The 10,231-nt window shown below is 39.3% G+C and overlaps 1 non-coding gene across 1 annotated transcript; it reads left to right on the top strand.

The window, feature by feature from the left end:
- Positions 1-9,724: 9,724 nt before the first annotated feature.
- TRNAC-GCA lies at positions 9,725-9,796 on the top strand. Its single transcript has one exon. It is a non-coding gene; the product is annotated as a tRNA-Cys (tRNA).
- The last annotated feature ends 435 nt before the right edge of the window (positions 9,797-10,231 follow it).

Here is a 10,231-nt window from a genome sequence, read left to right as displayed (position 1 = left end):
CTTTGCATGTTCTCAATTATTTGTGAGACCTAAAAAAAATTTAAAACAGTTACATTCATGGAGAGAGAGAGTAAAGTTATGGATACCAGAGGCTAGGAATGATAGTGGGGTGGGGGGAGTGGGATAGTTAATGGATACAAAAATATAGTTAGATGGAATGAATAAGATCAAGTATTTGATAGTACAACAGAGTGACTGCAATCAATAATAATTTGTTGTACACTTTAAAATAACTAGAAGAGTATAATTGGATTGTTTGAAACACAAAGAAATGATAAATGCTTGAGGTGATGGTTATCCCATATACCCTGATGTGATTATTGTGCATTGAATGCCTGTATCACAATATCTCATGTATCTCATGAATATATACACCTACTGTATACCCACAAATTTTTAAATTAAAAAATAAAAAGAAAATCAATATAATAAACCATATACATAGAACAAAACAAAAATATCACATGATCATCTCAATAGATGCAGAAAAAGCATTTAGCAAAATCAAATGGCCTTCCATGGTAAAAACACTCAAAAACTAGGAATAAGAAAACTTCCTCAACCTGATAAAGGGTATCTTTGGAAAATCCCACAGCTAACATTGTACTTAGTAGTGAAAGACTGGATGCTTTCCTCCTAAGATCAGGAATAAAACAAGGATGTCTGCTCTTACCATTTCTATTCAACATTATATGGCAAATTCTAGCCAGGGCAATAAACAAGAAAAATAAAACTCATTCACAATGGAGAAGAAGTAAAACTATACCTATTCACAGATAATATGATCTTATATATAGCAAATCCTAAGGAATTCACTAAAAACTGTTTAAACTAATAAATGAATTCAACAATGTTGCAGGATATAAAGTTAATATACAAAAATAAACCTATTTATATAAACTTACAATGAACAATCCAAAAATGAAATTAACAAAACAATTTCTTTAAAATAGCATCAAAAATAATAAAATACTTAGGAATAAATTTTACAAAAGACCTATTATCTGGAGCTAAAACACTGTTCAAAGAGATTAAATAAGATCTAAATAAAAGAAAAAACATTCCATGTTTGTGGATTGGAAGACATTATATTGTTAAGATGATGCAATAGACTGAAGGTTTGTGTCCCCCCACACCCCCCAAAAAAATCATAAGTTGAAACCATATCCTTAGTGTGATGGTATTTGAGGTAGGACATTTGGGAGGTGCTTAGATCACGAGGATGGAACCCTTATGAAGATTAGTGCCCTTATTAAGAGACCCCAAAGAGCTCCCTCTGCCTCTTTTGCCCCTTCTGTAGCATGAGGACACAGTGAGAAGATAGTCATCTATGAACCAGGAAGTGGGCCCTCATCAGACACCAAATCTGCCAGTGCCTTGATCTTGGACTTCCCAGGCTCCAGAACAGCCAGAAATAATTTTTTGTTATTTATAAGCCACCCAGTCTATGACAGTTTGTTATAGCAGCCACAACAGATTAAGATAATGATACTACTCATCAAAGTGATCTACAGATTCAGTGCAATTGCTATCAGAATCCCAGTTGACTTTGTAGAAATTGGCATGCTGATTCTAAAATTTGTATGGAATTACAAGGAACCCAGAATAACCAAAACAATTTAACACTCAAGAGAAATGAAAACAAATATTCGCACAAAGACCTGTACATAAAAGTTTATAGCAGGTCAGGCGTGGTGGCTCACGCCTGTAACCCCAGCCCTTTGGGAGACTGCAGCGGGCAGATCACAAGGTCAGGAGTTCAAGACCAGCCTGGCCAATATGGTGAAACCCCATCTCTACTAAAAACACAAAAATTAGCCAGCCATGGTTGCGGGGCATGCCTGTAGTCCCAGCTACTCGGGAGGCTGAGGCAGGAGAATCGCTTGAACCCAGGAGAACGTGCCATTGCACTCAGAGCAAGACTCTGTATGCAACCCCCCCACCACCAAAAAAAAGTTTATAGCAGCAATATTCATAATAGCCAAAGAGTGGAAAAATCCTAAATGTTCATCAACTGATGAATGGATAAACCAAATGTAATATATCCATATATTCACACAATGGATTATTTGGCCACAAGGGGAGTGAGGTCCTGCTACGTACTACAATATGGATCAATCATGGAAACACTATGTTTAAGTAAAAGAAGGCAGTCACAAAAGACCATGTATTTTATTATCCCATTCATAGGAGATGTACAGAATAAGGAAATGTATAGATACAGAAAGTAGATATGTGCTGGCCTATGCTTGGGGGTGGGGAGTATAGAAGGGTAGGATTATAGCTGAAGAGTATGGGTTTTGGTTGTTTTTGAAATATTTTTGAGGTGATAAAAATACTCTAAAATTGTCGTGATGGTTGCACATACCTGTGAATATACCAAAAAAACCCTATTAAATTGTATACTTTAAATGGGTGAATTGCATAGGATGTGAATTATATCTCAGTAACATTTTTCAAACCTTTATTTACAAATCCAGGTAGAAGGTGGGATTTGGCTCTCAGGCTATGGTTTTACTTCTTTATTTTCTTTCTTTAGATATATATTTTTGAGACAGGGTCTCACTCTGTCACCAGGCTGGAGTGCAGTGGCGCAATCTCGGCTCACTGCAACCTCCAACTCCTTCCTAACCAAGGAAATGAAATGTCTTTACAAAACACTGCTGAAACAAATCATAGGTGACACAAACAAATGGAACACATCCCATGCTCATGGATGGGTAGAGTCAATATTGTGAAAATGACCACACTGCCAATAGCGATCTATACATTCAATACAATTCCCATGAAAATACCATCATCGTTCTTCACAGAACTAGAAAAAAATATCAGCCGTCTTTTGTAGAGATATTTCACTTCCTTGGTTAGGTATATTCCTAAGTTATTTATTTATTTATTTATTTATTTATTTATTTATTTATTTATTTATTTTGCAGCTGTTGTAAAAGAGGCTGAGTTCTTGATTTCTCAGCTTGGTCACTGTTGGTGTATAGCAGTGCTACTGATTTGTGTACATGGACTTTGTATCCCAAAACTACTGAATTCATTTATCAGATCTAGGAGCTTTTTGGATGAGTCTTTAGAGTTTTCTAGTTACATGATCATTATCATCAGTAAACAGTGATGGTTTGACTTCCTCCTTACTGATTTGGATGCCCTTTATTTCTTTCTCTTTTCTGATTGCTCTGGCTAGGACTTCCAGTACTATGTTGAATAGAAGTGGTGAAAGTGGGCATCCTTGTCTTGTTCCACTTTGCAAGGGGAATGCTGTCAACTTTTCCCCATTCAGCATAATGTTGGCTGTGGGTTTGTCATAGATTGCTTTTATTACCTTAAAGTCCCTTCTATGCTGATTTTGCTGAGGATTTTAATCATAAAGATGCTGGATTTTGTCAAATGCTTTTTCTGAATCTATTGAGATGATCATGCAATTTTTGTTTTTAATTGCTTGCGTGGTGTATTACATTTATTGACTTGTGTATGTTAAACCATCCTTGCATCCCTGGTATAAAACTCACTTGATCACGGTTGATTATCTTTTTGATATGCTGTTGAATTCAGTTAGCTAGCATTTTATTGAGAATTTTTGCATCTATGCTCATCAGGGATATTGATCTGTAGTTTTCTTTTTTTGTTATGCCCTTTCCTGATTTTGGCATTATGGTAATACTGGCTTCGTAGAATGATTTAGGGAGGATTCCCTCTTTCTATATCTTTTGGAATCATTTTAGTAGGATTGGAACCAATTCTTCTTTGAATGTCTGATAGAATTCAGCTGTAAATCCATCTAGTCCTGGACATTTTTTGCTGGAAATTGTTTTTATTACTGTTTCAATCTTGCTACTCATTATTAGTCTGTTCAGAGTTTCTATTTCCTCCTGGCATAATCTAGGAGGGCTAGATATTTTCAGGATTGTCCACATTCCTCTAGGTTTTCTAGTTTGTGCACATAAAGGTGTTCCTAGTAGCCTTGGATGGTCTTTTGTATTTCTGTGGTATCGGTTGTAATATCTCCCGTTTCGTTTCTAATTGAGCTTATTTGGATCTTCTCTATTCTTTTCTTGTTTAATCTCAATAATGGTCTATCCGTTTTTTTTACCTTTTCAAATATCCAGCTTTTTGTTTCATTTTATTTATTTATTTATTTATTTATTTAGACAGAGTCTCACTGTGTTACCCAGGCTAGAGTGCAGTGGCATAATCTCAGCTCACTCTGACTTCTGCCTCCCAGGTTCAAGTGATTCTCGTGCCTGAGCCTCCCATGTGGCTGGGATTACAAGCATGTGCCACCACGCCCAACTAATTTTTGTATTTTTAGTAGAGACGGAGATTTACCATGTTGGCCAGGCTGGTCTTGAACTTGTGACCTCATGTGATCCACCTGCCTTGGCCTTTCAAAGTGTTGGGATTACATATGTGAGCCACTGCACCCAGCTTCATTTATCTTTTGTATTTTTTTGTTTGTTTGTTTCAATTTCATTTAGTTCTGCTATGATCTTTGTTATTTATTTTCTTCTGCTGGGTTTGGCTTTGGTTTGTTCTTGTTTCTCTAGTTCCTTGAGGCGTGACCTTAGGCTGTCTATTTGCGCTCTTTCAGACTTTTTGATGTAGATATTTAATGCTATGAATTTTCTTCTTAGCACCACTTTATCTGTATTCCAGAGGATTTTATAAGTCACTATTATCATTCAATTCAAAGAATTTTTAATTTCTCTCTTGATTTCATTGTTGACCCAATGATCATTCAGGAGCAGATTGTTTAATTTCCATGCATCTGTATAGTTCTGGGAGTTCCTTTTGGAGTTAATTTCCAATTTTATTCCACTGTGATCTGAGCAAGTACTTGATTGATATAATTTCAATTTTCTTAAATTTATTGAGACTTGTTTTGTGGCCTATCATATGGTCTATCTTGGAGAATGTTCCATGTGCTGATGAAAAGAATGTATATTCTGCAGTTGTTGGGTAGAATGTTCTGTAAATATCTGTTAAGTTCATTTGTTGTAGGGTGTAGTTTAAGTCTATTGTTTCTTTGTTGACTTTCTCTCTTGATGACTGGTCTAGTGCAGTCAGTGGATAATGAAGTCCACCACTATTATTGTGTTACCACCTATCTCATTTCTTAGGTCTAGTAGTAATTGTTTTGTAAATTTGGGAGCTCCAGTGTTAGGTGCATATATAACTAGGATTGTGATATTCTCCTGTTGGACTAGTCATTTTATCATTATATAATGTCCCTTTGTCTTTTTTAACCATTGTTGCTTTAAGGTCTGTTTTGTCTGATATAAGAATAGCTACTCCTACGTGTGTTTGCTGTCCATTTGCATGGAATGTCTGTTTCCACACTTTACCTTAAGTTTATGTGAGTCTTTATGTGTCAGGTGAGTCTCCTGAAGACAGCAGATACTTGGTTTGTGGATTTTGATCCATTCTGCCATTCTGTATCTTTTAAGTAGAGCATTTAGGTCATTTATATTCAACATTAGTACTTAGATGTGAGGTACTGTTCTATTCACTGTGTTAGTTGTTGCCTGAATACCTTCTTTTTTTTTTTTCTTCATTGTATTATTGTTTTATAGGACCTGTGAGATGTATGCTTTCAGGAGGTTCTATTTTGGTGTGTATTTCAAGGTTCTGTTTCAAGATTTAGAACTCCTTTTAGCATTTCTTGTAGTGCTGGCTTGGTAGTGGCAAATTCATTCAGCATTTGTTTGTCTGAAAAAGACTTTATCTCTCCTTCATGTATGGAGCTTAGTTTTGCGGGATACAAAATTCTTATTTTGTTTAATGAGGCTAAAGATAGGACACCAATCCCTCTGGTTTGCAAGTTTCCTGCTGAGAAATCTGCTGTTAATCTGATAGGCTTTCCCTTATAGTTTACCTGATGCTTTTGCCTCACAGCTCTTAAGATTCTTTCCTTTGTCTTGGATTTAGATAAGTCAAGACTTTAGATATGTGCCTTGGTGATGATTTTTCTGTGATGAATTTCCTATTTGAGCTTCTTGTATTTGGATGTCTAGATCTCTAGCAAGGCCAGGGTAGTTTTCCCTGATTATTCCCTCAAAACAGTTTTCCAAACTTTTAGATTTCTCTTCTTCCTCAGGAACACCAATTATTTTTAAGTTTGTTTGTTTGTTTAACATAATCCTAAATTTCTTGGAAGTTTTGTCTTTCTTTCCTTTTTTTTTTTTTTTTTGAGATGGAGTCTCGCTCTGTCACATAGGCTGGCTGGAGTGCAGTGGCATGATCTTGGCTCACTGCAACCTCTGACTCCCAGGTTCAAGTGATTCTCCTTCCTCAGCCTCCTGAGTAGCTGGGACTACAGGTGCACACCACCACACCTGATTAATTTTTGTATGTTTAGTAGAGGCAGGGTTTCACCATGTTTCACTCCTGACCTCAGGTAATCCACCCACCTCGGCCTCCCAATGTGCTGGGATTATAGGCATGAACCACCATGCCCAAACTGTTCCTATTTTAAAATACTTTTTTCTTTGTCTTTGTCATAGTGGGTTAATTCCAAAGCCTTATCTTTGACCTCTGAAGTTCTTTCTTCTACTTATTCTAGGCTACTGTTGAACCTTCCCAGTGTATTTTGTATTTCTCTAAGTGTGTCTTTCATTTTCAGAAGTTGTCATTATTTTTTCTTCATGATACCTATTTCTCTTGGAGACTTTTTCATTCTTATCCTGTAGTTTTTTAAAAATTTCTTTAAGTTGGTTTTTACCTTTCTCTGGTACCTCCTTGAGTAGCTCAATAATTAATCTTCTGAATTCTTTATTTGGCAGTTCATAGATTTATTCTTGGTTTAGATCCATTGCTGGAGAGCTAGTGTGATCTTTTGAGGGTGTTATACAACCTTGTTTTGTTATATTCCCAGAATTACTTTTCATTTGGATAGACTGTTTCAGTGGAAAGATCTAGAACTCAAGGGCTTCTGTCCAGATTTTTTTGTCCCATGGGGTGATCCCTTGATGTGGTGCTCTCCTGCTCCCGCTACGGATGGGGTTTCCTGAGAGCTGGACTGCAGTGATTGTTATTGCCCTTCTGGGTCTAGCCACCCAGTGGGGCTACCAGGCTCTAAACTGGTGCTGTGGAATGTCTGCAAAGAGTCCTGTGATGTGAGCCGTCTTCAGGTCTCCCAGCTGCGATGCCAGTACCTGCTCTGGTGGAGGTGGCAGGGGAGTGAAATGGACTCTGTGAGATTCCTTGGTTGTAGTTTCACTTAATGCACTGATTTTCTTAAATGTTGGTTGTGCTAGCACTAAAGCTGTCATGTGGACAGACTCAGGACCTCTGGTTAGGCAGGATGTTACTGGCAGTGGAATTAACTGTTGTTTTCTCCTTTGGAGTGGGATGTTCTGTTATACATTGCTGTAATGGCTTGAGTTGGTTGGCATTTAGCCAGGAGGTGGTGCTTTCAATAGAGCACCAGCTGTGATAGTAGATGGGGGATATAAGCTTGCCCTAAATTGGCCAGGATAAGTATTCAAGTTTCCCAGGTGATTGATGGGGCCATAGAGCTCCCAAGAGCTTATGTCTTTTGTCTTCAGCTACCAGGGTGGGTAGAGGAAAGCCACCAGGTGGGGGCAGTGTTAAGTGGGTCTGAGCTCTGACACTCCTTGGGTGGGGCTTGCTGCAGTCACTGTAGGGCATAGGGTGAGTGGTTCATAGGCCAATGGAGTTATGTTCCAAGGAGGATTATGGCTGTCTCTGCTGCATTATACAGGTTGCCAGGGAAGTGGGAGAAAGCCAGCAGTGACAGGCCTCACCCAGCTCCCATGCAGTCAGCAAGGCCAGTCTCACTCCCTCCATGCCCTGCCAACAGCACCGAGTTTATATCCAGGCAGCTGGCACACAGGGCTGTGATCCTGCTTCAGGCTAGAAGCCTCCCCACTGAGAAAGCAAGCAGGGCTTTCAGGCCTCATCCCTCCCTGTCTGCCCATGATGTCAGCTGCAGGTCCTGTACTCATACCTACACTTCTCATTCACCCACTGGATTCTGCTCAGGAAAATTCATGCTCAGTTGAAATTATTAAAAGTTCAACTAGAAGCTTCTATTACCATGTAGCCCCTCCCTAATTCTGCTGGCTGCCTTCCCCAAGGACCCCTGTGAGATAAAGTCAGGAATGGCTTCCCTGGGCTTGAGCTGGAGTCTGGGAGTGCACATGGGGCCCTTCTTACTGCTTCTTCTACTTTTATATTTTGCTCAGCTCCCTAAATCAACTTTAGCTCCACGTAAGGTTAAATCCTAGTCCCATGATCTGGGTTTTTAGGTTCTACAGTGAAGATGTGTGTTCAGAGGCAGACCTTCCCCACTCATACATTGGGAACTCACAGTTTTTCATGAGTAAAACTCATGAAATACAGTTTTCAGCATACAGTTTGCAGCAGTAAACTGTATAGTTTGCTCATACAGTTTGGAGCAGCAAGCTGCTTCTTTAAAAGGGTCTGTGAGTTCTTTTGGTTTTTTTGGTGTGATCCTATGGTGGTTCTTGGAGCAAAAGTTCATGATGTGAATCTACACATGCTGTTCTGTTTGTCCAAGTGGGAGCTGCACACTGGTCTTCTCTTCCATCCACCATTTTCTACAGTCTCAGCATTTTAGTTTCCATGAACCAGTTTCTGTGACTGTGCATGCCTTCCATTTTGTCCAGTCTTTGAATGTAAATGTTTATTGCAATAATTCTGTTATTGTACCATCATTATACTTGAGGTGTTCAATGGGTAGAAATTTTCTCTTTTGAGTTCATAGATCTTTGAGTCAAGAGAATCCTCATCTGATTTAATGTAGATCACAAGAATTTGGACTCTATCTAATTGAATGAGGCTTTGAGAGTCTTGGAATAGAGGTGAGTATATTTTGCATGTGGGAGAGATGTAAGTAATTATGACCAAGAGGGCAGTTCATGGTAGATAAAACTGTTGACCCTGAATGTTGACTTATTTCTGCATCTATGGCCTTCACCTTCTTTTCAGATCTTCCCACTGGAGGTGAAACATGCTTTCTTGCTCTTGAGTTAAGGCTTGGTCTTGTGACTGCCCTTGATCATTGAGTTGTTCTCACATGTAATGCAAATAGGGGCTTGAAAGCTGCTTTCATAGTTGGGCCTGCCCCTTTGCATTTCTGCTGTCACCATAAGAAAACTGTCCCCTTGCTAGCTGCTACTCCTCCACCCAGGATCATAGAAGGAACATACATGGAGCAGACTTGAGCCCAGCTCAGACAAAAACCAAGCACAGATGGACCCACAGCTTGAAGCTGATACACCAGGTCAAGCCCAGCCTACTTCACCTGATTGGCACCCATGCTGCTGACCTATGAGCATGAGAATACATGCTTATTGTTTCATGCAGCCAATTTTGGGATTATTTGTTATGATACATTGTTGTGAAAATAGCCTTGATACTTAAACTTGCCTCTCCCCCAACCCCTACTCCCATCAGGTACTGAGTAAGGGAACAGGAGGAGACCTCAGTTGAAGGAGTTCAGGTTGTGGCTACAAGGTAGAAAGCTGCCATTAGACAAGTGAGAAGTGATGGGGGTTCTCTGGGGGAGTGAAGCAGTGAACTCATGGCCTGAAGAGCAGTGTCTAGTCATTTGTGGTAGGGCTGCCAATTTCCATAAGCTGGCTGGGAATGAATACAATTTACAGTGCACTATAGAATCCTTGGGTGTGGCAACACAGGTGAAATATGCTAAGGAGGAATGTCCACCAGGCAAGGGGGTATAGCTCAGGGGTAGAGCATTTGACTGCAGATCAAGAGGTCCCCGGTTCAAATCCGGGTGCCCCCTACTGCCACTTAGCTGTGGGTTCTCTTTTCCTGATGTTAGGCTTGCTTGTCACTCACCACCATCCTTCCTATAGCTTGTGTCAGTTTTCTCAGGTGACTTCATCTTGCTGGCACAAGTCATGGTCAATTCACCAATAACCTGCATGTGTTTCAGAAGTTCTAATTAGCTGCTCTTCTTTGAAGTTTATATTATGGCAGGACAGGCTGAATCAGAGGTCATCCAGTCTGACTTGGCATCAGAATTACTGACAGATCTTATCAAAAATACCGATTACTCCCTAGAAATTCCAATTTAGTAGGACTGAGGAGGAATCAGAGAACTTCTACTTTTGGGGGTGGTTTGGGGCATAATCCCCTGTTAATACCTGTTCTAACATCCAATAATTCTAAGTGGCTGGAAAATTGTTTTGGAACCTACAACAACATGTCATTCTAT

The sequence above is a fragment of the Papio anubis genome, chromosome 4 (assembly GCF_008728515.1).
Source record: "Papio anubis isolate 15944 chromosome 4, Panubis1.0, whole genome shotgun sequence".
Lineage (NCBI taxonomy): Eukaryota > Metazoa > Chordata > Mammalia > Primates > Cercopithecidae > Papio > Papio anubis.
This window is presented reverse-complemented; position numbering and strand designations above follow the sequence as displayed.